The 14,382-nt window shown below is 33.6% G+C and overlaps 1 non-coding gene across 1 annotated transcript; it reads right to left on the minus strand.

Annotated features, from left to right (window-relative positions):
• Positions 1-437: 437 nt before the first annotated feature.
• On the minus strand, positions 438-544 carry LOC139846113 (small nucleolar RNA R71). Its single transcript, XR_011758855.1, has one exon. It is a non-coding gene; the product is annotated as a small nucleolar RNA R71 (small nucleolar RNA).
• Positions 545-14,382: the final 13,838 nt, after the last annotated feature.

Consider the following 14,382-nt stretch of genomic DNA (forward strand, 5'->3'; position numbering starts at 1 on the left):
CACAAACCGTTAAATCAGAATCTTCTAGTGATTCGGATTCAACAATTTCAAATATGGAAATAACAGAACCTCTAAGTATGGAAGATCGAATGAGAGCTACACGCACTGGCCAAGGACATGCCATTACGTGACCAGACATTAATGCACCAGATTATGAAATCAAAGGACAAATCCTACACATGGTAACTAATCAATGCCAATATAGTGGTACGCCAAAAGAAGATCCAAACGAACATCTTCGAACCTTTAATAGGATCTGTACTCTATTCAAAATCAGAGAAGTTGAGGATGAACAGATCTATCTCATGTTGTTTCTCTGGACTTTAAAGGGAGAAGCCAAAGATTGGTTAGAATCCTTACCTGAAGGAGCGATTGACACATGGGATGTTTTAGTTGAGAAATTTCTTAAAAGATTCTTTCCAGCATCTAAAGCAGTGAGACTTCAAGGAGAAATTGTTACGTTCGCGCAAAAGCCAAATGAAACATTATATGAGGCGTGGACAAGATTCAGAAAGTTGTTGAGAGGATGTCCTCAGCACGGTTTAGACACTTATCAAATAGTACAAATCTTCTACCAAGGTGTCGACGTTGCTACACGAAAAGACATCGACATTGCAGCTGGTGGTTCCATTTTGAAGAAAACCGCAATCGAAGCTCACAAAATCATTGATAATACAGCCTCCCACTCGCATGAGTGGCACCAGGAAAAAGATATTTTTCGTTCATCTAAAGTGGCTAGAGCCGATTCTAGCCATGACTTTGATTCCGTTTCCGCAAAAATAGATGCTTTAGAAAGACGAATGGAAAAGATGAATAAAGATATTCACGCAGTACGAATCCGTTGTGAGCAATGCGGTGGACCACACTTAACGAAAGATTGTCACATTGAGCAAATGATGGAACAACGTGAGAATGTTTCCTCCATGAACCAAAGGCCGGGAAATAATTATCAACCGCCAAGGCCAAACTTTAATCGAAATCAAAACATTCTTTACAATCCAAATGGACCCAACAATAACTCGTACAACCAACAAGGTCCGAATAACTAACTAACTCAAAACAACACTTTCAATCAACAAAGACCTGGCTTGTATAAACCACCACAACAAACTAAAGAGAAAAAGCCAAATCTGGAAGAAATGATGGCAAAGCTAATGGAATCTCAAACACAATTTATTACATCTCAAACCCAAACAAATGAGAGGTTTGATCAGTCATTAAGAACTAAACAAGCTTCCATTTTGAATCTAGAAAAACACGTAGGTACTCTTGCTAGCATGATGAGTGAGAGGGAACAAGGAAGCTGCCGATAATACTGAAGTAAATCCTCAGAATGAGAATGTTAATATGGTATCAACAAATTCTGAAAAACCAGCATCAGAAGATGGGAAGGTTTTCGATGTGAGTAACAATGAAGAAGTTACAACACCACCACCCCCCGAGTATGTAAAGCCAGTGGTGGCACCATACAGACCACCCATCCCGTTTCTAAGAAAAGGAGTTGAGTATGAGCAAGTAATAGGTAATAAAGTTTGTGATACCTCTGGAAAAAAGAAGAAGAATAAGAAAGTACAAGAAACAAAAACCTTAGAAATAAACCCAGTGAAGACAGTTCCACCAAAACTTCCACCCAGGTTGGGTGATCCGGGTGAATTTATTGTTCCTTGTCTACTTAGTGATTGTGTCATTAATGATGCACTAGCAGATTTAGGTGCGCGTGTGAGTGTTATGCCTCTTTCACTATATAGGAGATTAGGAGTAGGTGAGTTAAGTCCAGCGGAAATGAGTGTTCGACTCTTTGATTAAACCATTAAGCGTCCAGTTGGAATTGCTGACAACCTACCCGTTCAAGTGGGTAATTTAATATTTCTAGTCGAATTTATTGTCATTGACATAGAAGAGGACTCAAACATTCCTCTAATTTTAGGTCGACCATTCTTAGCGTCCACCAGGGCGTTATTTGATGTAAGAGAGGGTAGAATGACACTTAGTAATGGTGACAAATCGGTCACCTTTGTGAATCGAAAGGCTAAATCTCCACCAACCAAAACCGTTGGACCAACAAAGACGATTGGTAAAAACCACATTGTTTTACCAACTCCAACGGTAGTGCTTAGTAATAATAAAACGCCTAAGTGTAGGGAAGATGAAGTAACACCTAATGATGACCTGATAACAAAGAACCCCGTTGTTGATACGAAATTAAATGACCCCGTTATTAACAGTTCAATGAAGAAACTTATTAAACAGATTCGCGATGCTAAAACCAAGGGGAACTTTAAGTTATGTAACCGGTTAGTATCCAATATTTCACCTAAAGAAAAGGCAAAACTAGTTGAATTTGTGGATGTTACACAGGAATCCGACCAATGGCTTAAAGCAAAAGTCACAGATATGCAAGTTGATTATGGTCCAAAAGAAATTGACGATGAAGTTAATCACAATTTCGACACCACAGCTACCTAACTGTGGGGATATTCAAATGTTCTAAAACGAAAATGCTATCTAGAGTTAGTTGTTCTGTTCTCGTGTAGTTCCGAAAATGGAATCCGATTGGTCTTTTCCACTAGCAGACACTAAAGAACTAGTTTTCTCCCCCCCATTCTGAATTTTTGTTTTGTAGGTTTTGTATGAAATTAATATGCATTTTTAAATTTAAGTTTTGTGTGAATTTAAAAAAAAATTACTTTATTTCATTAAGTTTAAAAAATGATTTCTAAAATTAATCGTAAGTTGAAGACTAGGTCATGGAACCGAAATTGCTTTACCCGAGGGCGGGGCGAAAAATTTTGTTATTATTATTTTTAATTTTATTGATCTAAAGTATACCAAAAAAATTAAAAAAACCCAAAAATCTTTGCTTTAAAAACAATCACTTTAAAAACGATAAATTTTAAATTTTATCGAGGGATGGACTAGGTAAACATACCGAAACTACCTAAAGTAACAGGAAACAAAATTTTTAAAAAAAAATTATTATTCATTTAAATTGTTTTAATAAATAAAGGTTTTATAAAAAAATATATAATAAAAATATTATGTATGTTTATCTTATGTACAAAACAGGGTAAAACAGCGCACTTTCAAAGACTGGCATTAAGTTCAACAAAAACTACTAATTTTGACGATAAGACGCAAAATATATGTGAAATTACAACAAAAGGAATGAACGATGAGGCGCGCTATCTATCATTCGACGAGCTTAGTAATTACAAAATGGATATTTTTAATCACTTTTCTACACTAATCACACTCATGAATTTAAATTTTTACTGATTTCTTGCAAATGAGGGCATTGCAAGATCTCAAGTGTGGGGAAGGGTTATAAATTCTCTCGGGTTTACACTTAGTTTAATTGCCAAATTTTGTAAAAATTTGAAAAATTTTCAACTAAATGAATTCAAAATAATGTTTATACATATTTATGAACGATAAAACTAGGTGTTAATGCCGAAATTATTGTTACCTCGGAGAGAACATAAATGGAAAAACAACTCAAAACGCTTGAATTCATTTAAAATGGAATAAAGGAGAATAAAAAGGCAAAGAAAAGAATAAATAAAAGCTAAGTGTGGGAAGAATCACCAAGTTATTTAAAACATATATCACTTATTTTTGTACAAGATTATTGAAAGTACTTTTGTTTTGGACGATTTTAATCAGTTTTACCCGATTTCTTATAATATATTTGAAAGAAATGTGCCACTTGATTTAAAAGGAAGTAAAGTCTTCCGAAAAAAGAAATGAAGGAAGTAAAGTCTTCCGAAAAGACACGCGCTTCTTGATTTAGGTCAGGAAGTTGTCGTCCAGACAAGCTGTAGGTTGACAAAAAATCTAGAAAAGTCATCTCTAAAACCAGCAGGATATCCACGAACCTCAGCATCAAACAGGGTCACCATGTGGTCAGACTTATCCTAACCATGAGAGGATCTGTCTCGTAAAATGGAGAGGGCGCCGTGCAAATTAGCTTGATAAGACTAATGAATCAGACCCCCAGAAAGGATAATCTCCTTAAAGATTAAAAATCAGCTTTTAAGCCTGATATTACTCAATCCTTGAGATTGACCATAAAGATTGAAAATTACAAACTCATGGAATTCGATGATATCTAAACTCGAGCTTGAACGAGAAAATATTTTGATCAAATTAAAACCAATTTGTTTTCTAAAAACCTATTTTCAATGCGTTCATTACCATTGAACGTAAAATCCTAAGAATTCACCTGGAATTCATTAGGTCACCTGAACCAAATTGGGTGTCAATCGTAAGAACGGTGGTTGCATAACATGGTCGAAGACAGGACCTTGTGCCAGACCGAAAAATTATAGGGTGATCTTTGCTATTGCTCCTACAAAGGATAGTAATTGCATCTGACACGTTGTGGGCCATGAACATCTGCATGTCATTAGACATTGCCTTAACAGTTGCTTGTTCAACGCTTTCCTTTACAACCAGACGGTAGTTTACCGAAAGGTAATATACGGAGCAAGTATACTGGACGTGTGCTTTCCTAATACAAGGTTAGCAAGTGGGTGACACAAAACTGCAAGTTTTGAGCTAAAATTTTAAAATACAAAACCCACAAAAACATTTTGCAAACACCAGTGAAGGGTTATTCCGGAAAACTTATCTAGGATAAAAGCTAGAATAAATTTTTAAAAGATAAAATGTTTTCATAAAGATCCAATTTCCTTAAGGATCTACATTTTCATAGTCACGTGGGACTTTAAACCGCCTTTCAAATGTGCACTTTGCTTTGGAAACCGAAAGTAAATCGACTATTTGATTACAAGTGTCGTTGACCAAAACCCGAGGCAACTGTGGATGGCACACCCACCTTTAACCATGGTTCTATCGTTACTATCACTGTTCATACCGCTGTATCAAAATCACTGATGTATAAAGTGTGAGAATAAAAAAGTGATTCGAGTGAAGTGTGATTTAATTTCAAGTTATGTATTGTTTGAGGACAAGCAACGCTCAAGTGTGGGGATATTTGATAGTGCTCCAAATAAACATATATTTAGGCACAATATCCTTCCAATATATAAAGCTTTTAGTTGCTATTGTTCTATTTTTATGTAATTTTCGTTTAAATAAATAAGTGCGAAGACTGAAGATGCAAATAAAGATTTGAAGACGCAAATGACCAAAAAGCTCAAATGTAAAAGATACAATCCAAGTGGTTCAATTTATTGATGAGAAACGTCTAAAAATTACAAGAGTACAAGTCGCGGAACGCAAAGTACAAGATATCTACGTGTACGAAAGGACGTTCGAAAATCCGGAACCGAGACATAGACCGGGCATAAACGAGCAAGTCAGTGGACCTAAAATTACAAGTTAACATTGCACAAGAATATAATATAATATATATATATATATATATATATATATAATTATATAAAATTATTATATTATATATATTAAATAATCAAAACCGCCCACGTTTTTGTTGAATTTTGAGCTGGGACAGCTGGCCATGCGATCTCATGGCCAGGAAGTAGAAATATCATGCGATCGCATGAGCCTTAGAGGCTGGCCACATCTATAAATTGTAACGTTTTCTGGCCGAATTACACACACTCTTCACTCTTTCTTTCTTCCTCTGTAAAAGAATTATATATATTTATATTTATAATATTAAGTTTAATTTAAGATTAATAATAATTGGGTTATTGTAAGAAATATTGTACGGGTTTTAAAGTCGGAACTCTGTCCGTGTAACGCTACGCAATAAATAATCACTGTAAGCTATGTTCTTCCTTTTTAAATTAATGTATCGTAACTAAGTTATTATTATGCTTATTTGAGCCGAAGTAATCGTGATGTTAGACTAAATATTAAGATGGGGTTATTGGATTTTGTACCATAATTAAGGTTTGGACAAAAGACCAACACTTGTGAACATTGGACTATTGACTATTAATAGGTAGGGGGTATTGTCTAATTGAATGACAACTCATTGGAACCTGTCGAACCTATCTTCAAATTAGTTAATCTAATAATTATTAAAATAATTATGTATGTTCTATTTAGTGACATTTATACGACATCGTTTACAATCATTTAATTAATCAATTGGATTGGGTAATTGATTATTCATTATGGCCAACTGAATAAATTAATGTATCATGGATCAATTAAAACAGGGGTAGATTACATACAAGGATAATTGGTGTAATTGTTAACAAAGTATTAAAACCTTGGATTACGTGCAGTCGATAACCTGGTGTAATTATTAACAAAGTATTAAAACCTTGTTACAGTTCGAATCCCTAATTAGTTGGAATATTTTACTTAGGGAATAAGGTTAATTTGACGAGCATTTTATAATTATGATCGATGGACTATTATAGAAAAAACCAGATAGGTATCAAATAAACCAGGACAAAGGACAATTAACCCGGGTAACAATTAATTAAAATCAAAACGTCAAACATCATGATTACGGAAGTCTAAATAAGCATAAAACTTTTATTTCATATTTCATCGTACCTTTATTTACTGTCATTTTAATTATTGCAATTTACTTTATTGCAATTTAAATTCTGTCATTCATATTATCGTCATTTATCTTTACGCTTTATTTAAAATCGACAAACCGGTCATTAAACGGTAAAACCCCCATTTTATAATAATAATAATACTACTATATTACTAATATATATATATATATATATATATATATATATATATATACAAATATAATTGTTTAAAAATATAGTGTACGCAATACCGGACTTACTAAAAACTACACTACTCTACGATTAGGTACACTGCCTATAGTGTTGTAGCAAGGTTTAAGTATATCCCATCTATATAAATAAATAAAACTTGTGTAAATTGTATCATATTTCGTAATAAAAATAATAGTATTTCGTATACTACACCTCGCACACATCAGTATCCCAACTAGTGATATCTCCTTCGGGCAATGAATTTAACCACTCCTTAGCTTCATCTTTTAACGACCATGGAAACAAGCGAAGATAAATTACATTACTTTCAACATTAGTGATATTAAACAGATTGCAAATGTCCTTGAAGTTTCGAATGTGAGCGTTAGCATCTTCTTTTTCAGTACCCCTAAATTGGTTATCCTTAAGCAAGTGAAAGATAGGACCCTTAATGTCAAAATTTTCTTTTATAGTTGGCCAAGTAATGGCGTGACCTAATCCTTCTCGACCCGCTTTCATTAGTGCTTCCATTGAATTTTCGATATCCATTATAACGTCTGAATCAAAAAGAGATCCCAAATAATTAGAATCAGGACTAGACGGTGTACTGGACAATGAACTATGAGAAGTAGTTCCCTCATCGAAGTTTAATTTCCTAACAATATTCAGCTCTATAGAATGTTTAAATACTATATCGGTATTTGGTAACATGTCTTCTAAGACAGGATTCTTGGATCGGGTATTCATGTGATTTAAAATCATATAAAGAAATATTTTAGGAGAAAATGTTTTAGACTTAAAGGGATGTGAATGATTTAATTTTAATTTTAATATTATTCTTTTTCTTATTATGGAGTTTATGTTTATGAGGATATTTCGGGAATATGTTAATATATTAATTAAATTTAAATTGATAAATATAATAATAATAAATATTAATGACATAATTAATAATATAAATATTAAATAACAACTTTTATCGCATAACAACGAATAATCAAACATAAATGGCCTATTGAATCTTTCAATACTTAAGTGATCATCAGCATCTAGGTTCGAGCAGGAGCCTTTAAATCGGAACTCCAGCAACCCTCCCCTAAAGGAAGACCGTTATCACTTGTTTTCAAGAAATATCAATAACCAAAATATCAATTTTCATATTTACCGCGCTCCCGGCAGCGGTGCCAAAAAGTTGATGTGTGGACAGTGTGTGCAGTAGTGCTTAATTTGAATTTCAACTTTTAAATTTATAAAACCTTTATGTAATACACTTTAACACCCTAACGAGCAACAAAACCCGATCACATGTAGTATTTTAGGTTATCGTCCCAAGAGAATGTGGATGTGTTATAAGTTGTTTTATTCTTTAGTCTAACTCTTATTAAAGAATTAAAAATATATATTTATGTTTTTGGTTGTTGTTTAGGTTTTGAATATTATCTCTTAGGAAAGAGACAATTGAAAGTACGTTCTTAATGAATTGAATAACAAAATAATAAAGCAAGAAATAAATATTAAAATAAACAATTATAAACAAAAGCAGCTACATGGACAAATATCTTGTACGGGAATCATATTAGATAGGTTTCATAACTTATATTAAATATGGCAAAATAATAATCATAGACCAATTATTATCCCTAATCAGGTTAAGACATGCATTGAATATCATTCAATAAGCAGGACTTAAAGCATATGCTAGATCTATGATGTGCATAACTAACATCTCAATTTTTCATGTTCAATTCAATTACATGATACATATTAACCTTATGATGCGGATCAACATGCAAATAGACTGACAAATTATATAAGCTATTAAACACCAAGTAGATCAACGCAATTTACTAGCTGAAAGTCAATTACTACTAAGTTTTCATGCAATCATTAATTAAACATATCCAAACAAAGGATCTTCGAATTTCAAATTAAACAAATTTATCACTATTATGTTGTTTAACATAGTTGCATGCAATTCAAATTAACAAGTTTGATTGACTAGATCTAAACAAGTAGCATAAATCGAATAATAGATCGTTGGATTAAGTATTAATCAATCCTAAAATCATGTTATCTAATCATTAAGCATGGCAATCAAGTATATTAAAGCATAACAAATTCAAAACAGTTCAAATATCGTTACAGACACTCGACCATACAGATCTGGAAAAGAACTAGAAACTGTACGGTTATAAGCACAAAGTCGGCGGCTTTATCCCAATCAAGCAGGCGACTTGAGTTACTAAAGCCGGCGGCTTCATCTGATTCTCAGATAAAGTTTAGTGTTCGTCCACGTAACCACTACGAACATTTAGTTCATAATGGTAGACGAACAGAAGCAATTAAAGTAAATAAAACAGAATAAACTGTAATATAAAGATAGGTTCATACCTCAAAAAGATAGATGAAAGAAACTTGAATTAATAACTTTGATAATCTTGATTACAATGAAAAGTAAAGCCTAATCTAAGAGTTTTCGTAATTTTGAGAAAACCCTAAAAGAAAAACGAAACTGAGATATCTAAAACTGAAACCGAAGGCCTCTATTTATACTTTTTAGAAACGGTGACCAAGACGGCAGCTTCATTGGGAAGCTGGCAGCTTCCGTGGGTCGGTGACTCCTTTTGCAAGTTTAACTTAGGCCGCAAGCACACAAACGTGGAACCGTCAAAGTTAAGCTGGCGGCTTTAGTAGCAGGCCGACGGCTTCAAAGATCTGGCAATATTTTTGATTTCGTTTCCATTTTTAACTCGAACTTGGTCAATAAGTTGATAAAATCGTGTAACTTAGGCCGGCGGCTTCCGTATGAAGCCGGCGGCTTTACCTGTTTTTTGCTTGGTCAACAAGTTCATCAAATTCTGCGATCAATTCTGAACATTCTGGAATATTCTACCCAAGCCGGCGGCTTCCTTGTATCCATGCCGGCGGCTTCATCCAGTTTTCTGCAGTTTTTACCTGTTTTTGATCATGTTTGAAAATTAACTTTAATAAAATCGTTAGAATTACCTTTTCCCCTTTTTACTCATTTTAGTGTGTTTTAGGATTAAAATGACTTTAAAACACTAAGATAACTCCTTAAAATTTTATCAAAATACGGTATAATTTTGGAGTTATCAAGTACTATATGCATTAAGTGTATGATTCTCCTTGGTTGTATTCTTTTGATAGTGACTTGTCATAACCAAAGAGGGAACCCCAACATTCTGGGATACAAGTATTGATAACCAATTAAAGTAATCTCAGATTTGTCATAAACTTTTGTTTGTTTTTAACACACTTTCTCAAGTACTATTGGTTGGTCAATATGTCGTTGATGAGAAAAACTAATTAATCACTAAGAATGTCGTTTATTCATCTTTAAGCTTATATATGGATTAATTAGATGTGTTAATGATGTATTACCTTGTGAAACAAATAAGTTCAATTAAGAATGTTGTAAGACATCATTTTAATCAAGACTCAACCATTCTTTAGACATGTTGCTAAACTAAAACATGTCTCTTTTGATATCTCCATATGTGTGTTAATAATTTTTTAAGAACTTAAGACTAATTGATTATGACATATCAATTGTTATCAACCAAGTTACACTTAATGCATTTGGGTAGGCTACGCATACATTTGTAATTTCCTAACCTATGCCTTATAGTAAGACAAAGTTCATACATATATACTAAGTAACTATTAGCAAGATGGCATTTAGCATATAGTCAAATAATACTCATGTAATAATAGCAAGTAGTCAAATAATATTTATGTAATGACTAGCAAGATATCACTTAGTAATTAATCTAGGATTAAACACATAGTGATGACATAGCACTATACCAAGGCTATGTAAGTTTCCTTGCAATGTGGCATATTCAAGATTAATGTATAATTATACATTAATGTCCAACACATGTACAAAGAAGGAGCAACTCTTAGTTAGGACTTAATTACCATCCTAAGTATGTCTAGATATATTTTAGGAGCACAAGTTATCCTGTAACACTTATGTATTATCCTTAATCAAGGCTAAAACGTCATTAAGGTGTCATTAGGTGTCCAACTTTATTTGATCAAGAGATTGGGGCAGAACATTTTGCGGTCGATCCATGGTCAGCCGTGGAGTCGACCGTATACCTGGTTTAATAAACCAAGGTACAGGATTCCCACGCTCTGGCCTGTGGTCGACTGTCGATCAAACCGTGTGGCATATATTTTATTTTAAGCTTCATTTGGTTTAGTCTTTTGCTAGAGTAAGTGTGGATTAGTGAACTTGTATCTTTATGTCAAGATGTATACCATCACTTTTGGTTATGTGCATGTGGCATCATCAAAACACTTATTAACGTTGGTTAAGATTAATATTATCGTTAAGCATAAACCAACAATCTTTCCCAACATTCTCAACCTTTTTGATGATGACAAACACATAAGTGATGATGGATATTTATCTATAAATACGCACAAGTGTTAACATCACTGTAACGACCCGACTTTTTTTGACTTTTAATTATATTCATTACTTTCATGAAACTGTGTATTTGTGCATACTGATTTAGATTATATTCTGGAATCATTAATTATGCTAATTACTTTCATTAATATCTACAACGTGTTTTTAAGTACTTAGTTACTTAACATGATCCTTGAATGCATTTACGACTGTTAGTGCCACTTATTTTCAAAACGAGCTACGTACTTAGTACACGTTAAAATTTTGTCATAATTGGAATATTATGACTACGTAAACTTAATTGTTATTTATTATGACAATTACTTGGCTTGATGGTTTATTAATTACGCTTAGTGTTTTCTAATGCTCACTAGTAGTCTTATTGGACTTAACACCTTATTGGACCTAGTTAATTAAAGGCCCAACCTACTCAACTTAATGGACTAGTTAGTGGGCTAGTTAATGGACTTGTTAATCCATTAATACATGAGACAAAACCCACTTAATATTAAGACAAGATTACTAGCATGCTTGTGTACAATACTTACACATTTTAACTTAATATCCCATGCCACCTAACATGTACCTACACCACCATGTACCACCATCCATGAAAAGCAAATGGTCCCCCCCCCTTTTGCTCCCAAAAACGTCGGCACCCTCACCACCCCACCACCACTTTATTTTTTTAAACTCTCATTCCATCCTCATTTCATTTCATTCAAACACACACACACACACACATTTTCTCTCAAATCTCTCTCTAGTTTTCTCTCAAATACTTGAAGAACTTGTAAGTGTTCTTGATCTTCTTTTCTTCTTTTTCTTCATCATTTTCGTGAATCGTCATCATTCTTACTTAAAGATTCAAGTTTTGTAACTTGAATCTTCATAACATTTGTAGATTCAAACTTTGTTTTGAAAAATGCAAGAACATGGAGATTAAATCTTTTTAGCTTTAAATCTTCTTTACTTATGTTAGATCTAAGTTATTAACTTAAGATCTCTTTAATTATGTTAAAAGATCAAAACTCATGTTTGTGATCTTCATGTAACTTGTAGATTCAACTTCTTACTTTATAGATCTTCAAGAATGTTTGAAATACAAGCTTACTAGCTTGAGATTTCAACAAAAAGTTAGTTAAGATCAAAGTTTATTAACTTATGATCTTCTTTAATTTGTTGTACTTTAGATTTGTGACTTGTGTTTTCATTAAACAAAAGATGCAAGCTTACTAGCTTGAGATCTCATAAGTATTGTTAGGAATCCAAGCTCTTTAGCTTAGGGTTTCATTGTTGTGTTTGATCTAAGTTGTGTAACTTATGGTCTTTTACTTTTCTTAAACAAAAGCTCATTAGATTATGTTCACTTCACTTTATATGATCTAACTTTCATAACTTATGGTTGTGTAAAAGTTGAAAGTCTAAGTGTTATGACTTAGGGTTTCACCAAGAACATGAGATCTAGACTTTTTAGTCTAAGGTCATTAATACTTAGCTAAGATCTAAGTTCCATAACTTAAGGTCTTGCTTATTTAGTTTGATTCAAAGTTTATAGCTTAATAGAACTTGTACTAGTGTTGAAACTAAGAAATTGATGTAACTTTGGTTCATCACCTTGCTCAAACTCTCACATGAGTTGTGTTTTATTTCTTAGTCTTGACTTTGTGTGTTGATGATTAAACCTTGGTTAAAGTGATGCTAAAACATCAAGAATTGTACACTTGAGGCTTATACGCATCAAGGATGAGAACCGTGATGAGCATCAAACACCAAGAAACCCACCGAAGCACTTGTTTGCTGTTTTTCAGGGTCTGTTCAGACCCCTGGGCATCTGGAAAAGTTGATTTCCAAATAGTTCGGTTCAATTAGATGAATTTTTGTTTAAGACTTGCCTAAATCCGATATACGGTTTAGGATTTATAGCCTCCTGAAAGTCACTACGCCCTTGTAACGACGTGCTGAAAAATTCTGACCTACTTGCGCTTAAAGCATCGCCACGGTCAGATGACATCGATTTAGGTTCTAAAAATTGGACAGCGGTTAGAGGACTCACATACGGAGCCTTTTCCACTGACCGCGCATCATTTCAGTTTGTATAGAGGTCGTAGCAGCTGAACGAAGTCAGCCTTTGTTTCGATCTCTATTCTTGATTGAAAACTTACTTTACTTTTTACGTATGATGATGATGAATGATGATACTTAAGACTTAACTTACGTACTTTTAAACCCTTTGGAACGATTTACTGACTTAGTAACTTTTGACTTAGGTTGAGGACCTTTCGGACCAACTTACTTGCTTACTTATCTCGTATCGACTTTTACCGCACTTTCACTGTGAGTTATAGCTCCCTTTTTACTTCAACTATTTTGGGACTGAGAATACATGCGCTTTTCATGTTTTACTTACTAGGCACGAGTACTTAAACTTTATATATGTGTGGGTGATATAACGGTATAAACTTTCCCCTTAGCTCGGTAACGTTTAGTCATTGGTTTTTGAACCGGTGAACGCGAATCTTAGATATAGATCCATAGGGTTTGACATCCCCACTCAGGCTAGTCGCGCTAGCATTTAATGAGTATTTAATACTTCGTAAACTTACGCACTCGTTAATTCTACTTTTAGGGGGTGATATTTACGTTAAGTTAGTTACCAAGTGTCAACGGTTAAGCATATACTTTTCATACTGTTTTGAATACGAAATCTCGTGGCCTACATTAGATTATTGTTACCATTAAGCTATAGCTCACCAACATTCGTGTTGACATTTTAAAGCATGTTATTTCTCAGGTGCTTAGATGTTTGTCGCTTCCGCTGTAATAGACTCTCGGTGTTAGATTTTCGCTGCATGGCTTAGAGATGTCACAATTACGAAACTTTTACTTTGCATTCATAACTTATGTTACTTTTGAGCAATGGCTTTGTAATGACCTTAGTGTCACGTACTTGTGTTAACGCTTTCTATTCGTAGAAGCACACTACCTTTTGTTAAAACATTCGACGTTGGTAAAAACGTTATCTCTTTCCATGAATGCAAACTTGTTTTAAAACAGCATATAGTATTGTAACCATGTAATGGACCTGTTGTTTATGATCCGTACACGTTAATTTTGTACGGGGCATCACATTTGGTATCAGAGCATTTGGTATCAGAGCATTGGTTGTAGGGATACGCTATTAGGACTAATCTACTGCATTAGTGCTACTGCATACTTTTACTGTTATATGAACTTGCTATATGCTATTGTTTATTCTCG

This window comes from Rutidosis leptorrhynchoides, chromosome 4, assembly GCF_046630445.1.
Source record: "Rutidosis leptorrhynchoides isolate AG116_Rl617_1_P2 chromosome 4, CSIRO_AGI_Rlap_v1, whole genome shotgun sequence".
NCBI classification, from domain to species: Eukaryota; Viridiplantae; Streptophyta; class Magnoliopsida; order Asterales; family Asteraceae; genus Rutidosis; species Rutidosis leptorrhynchoides.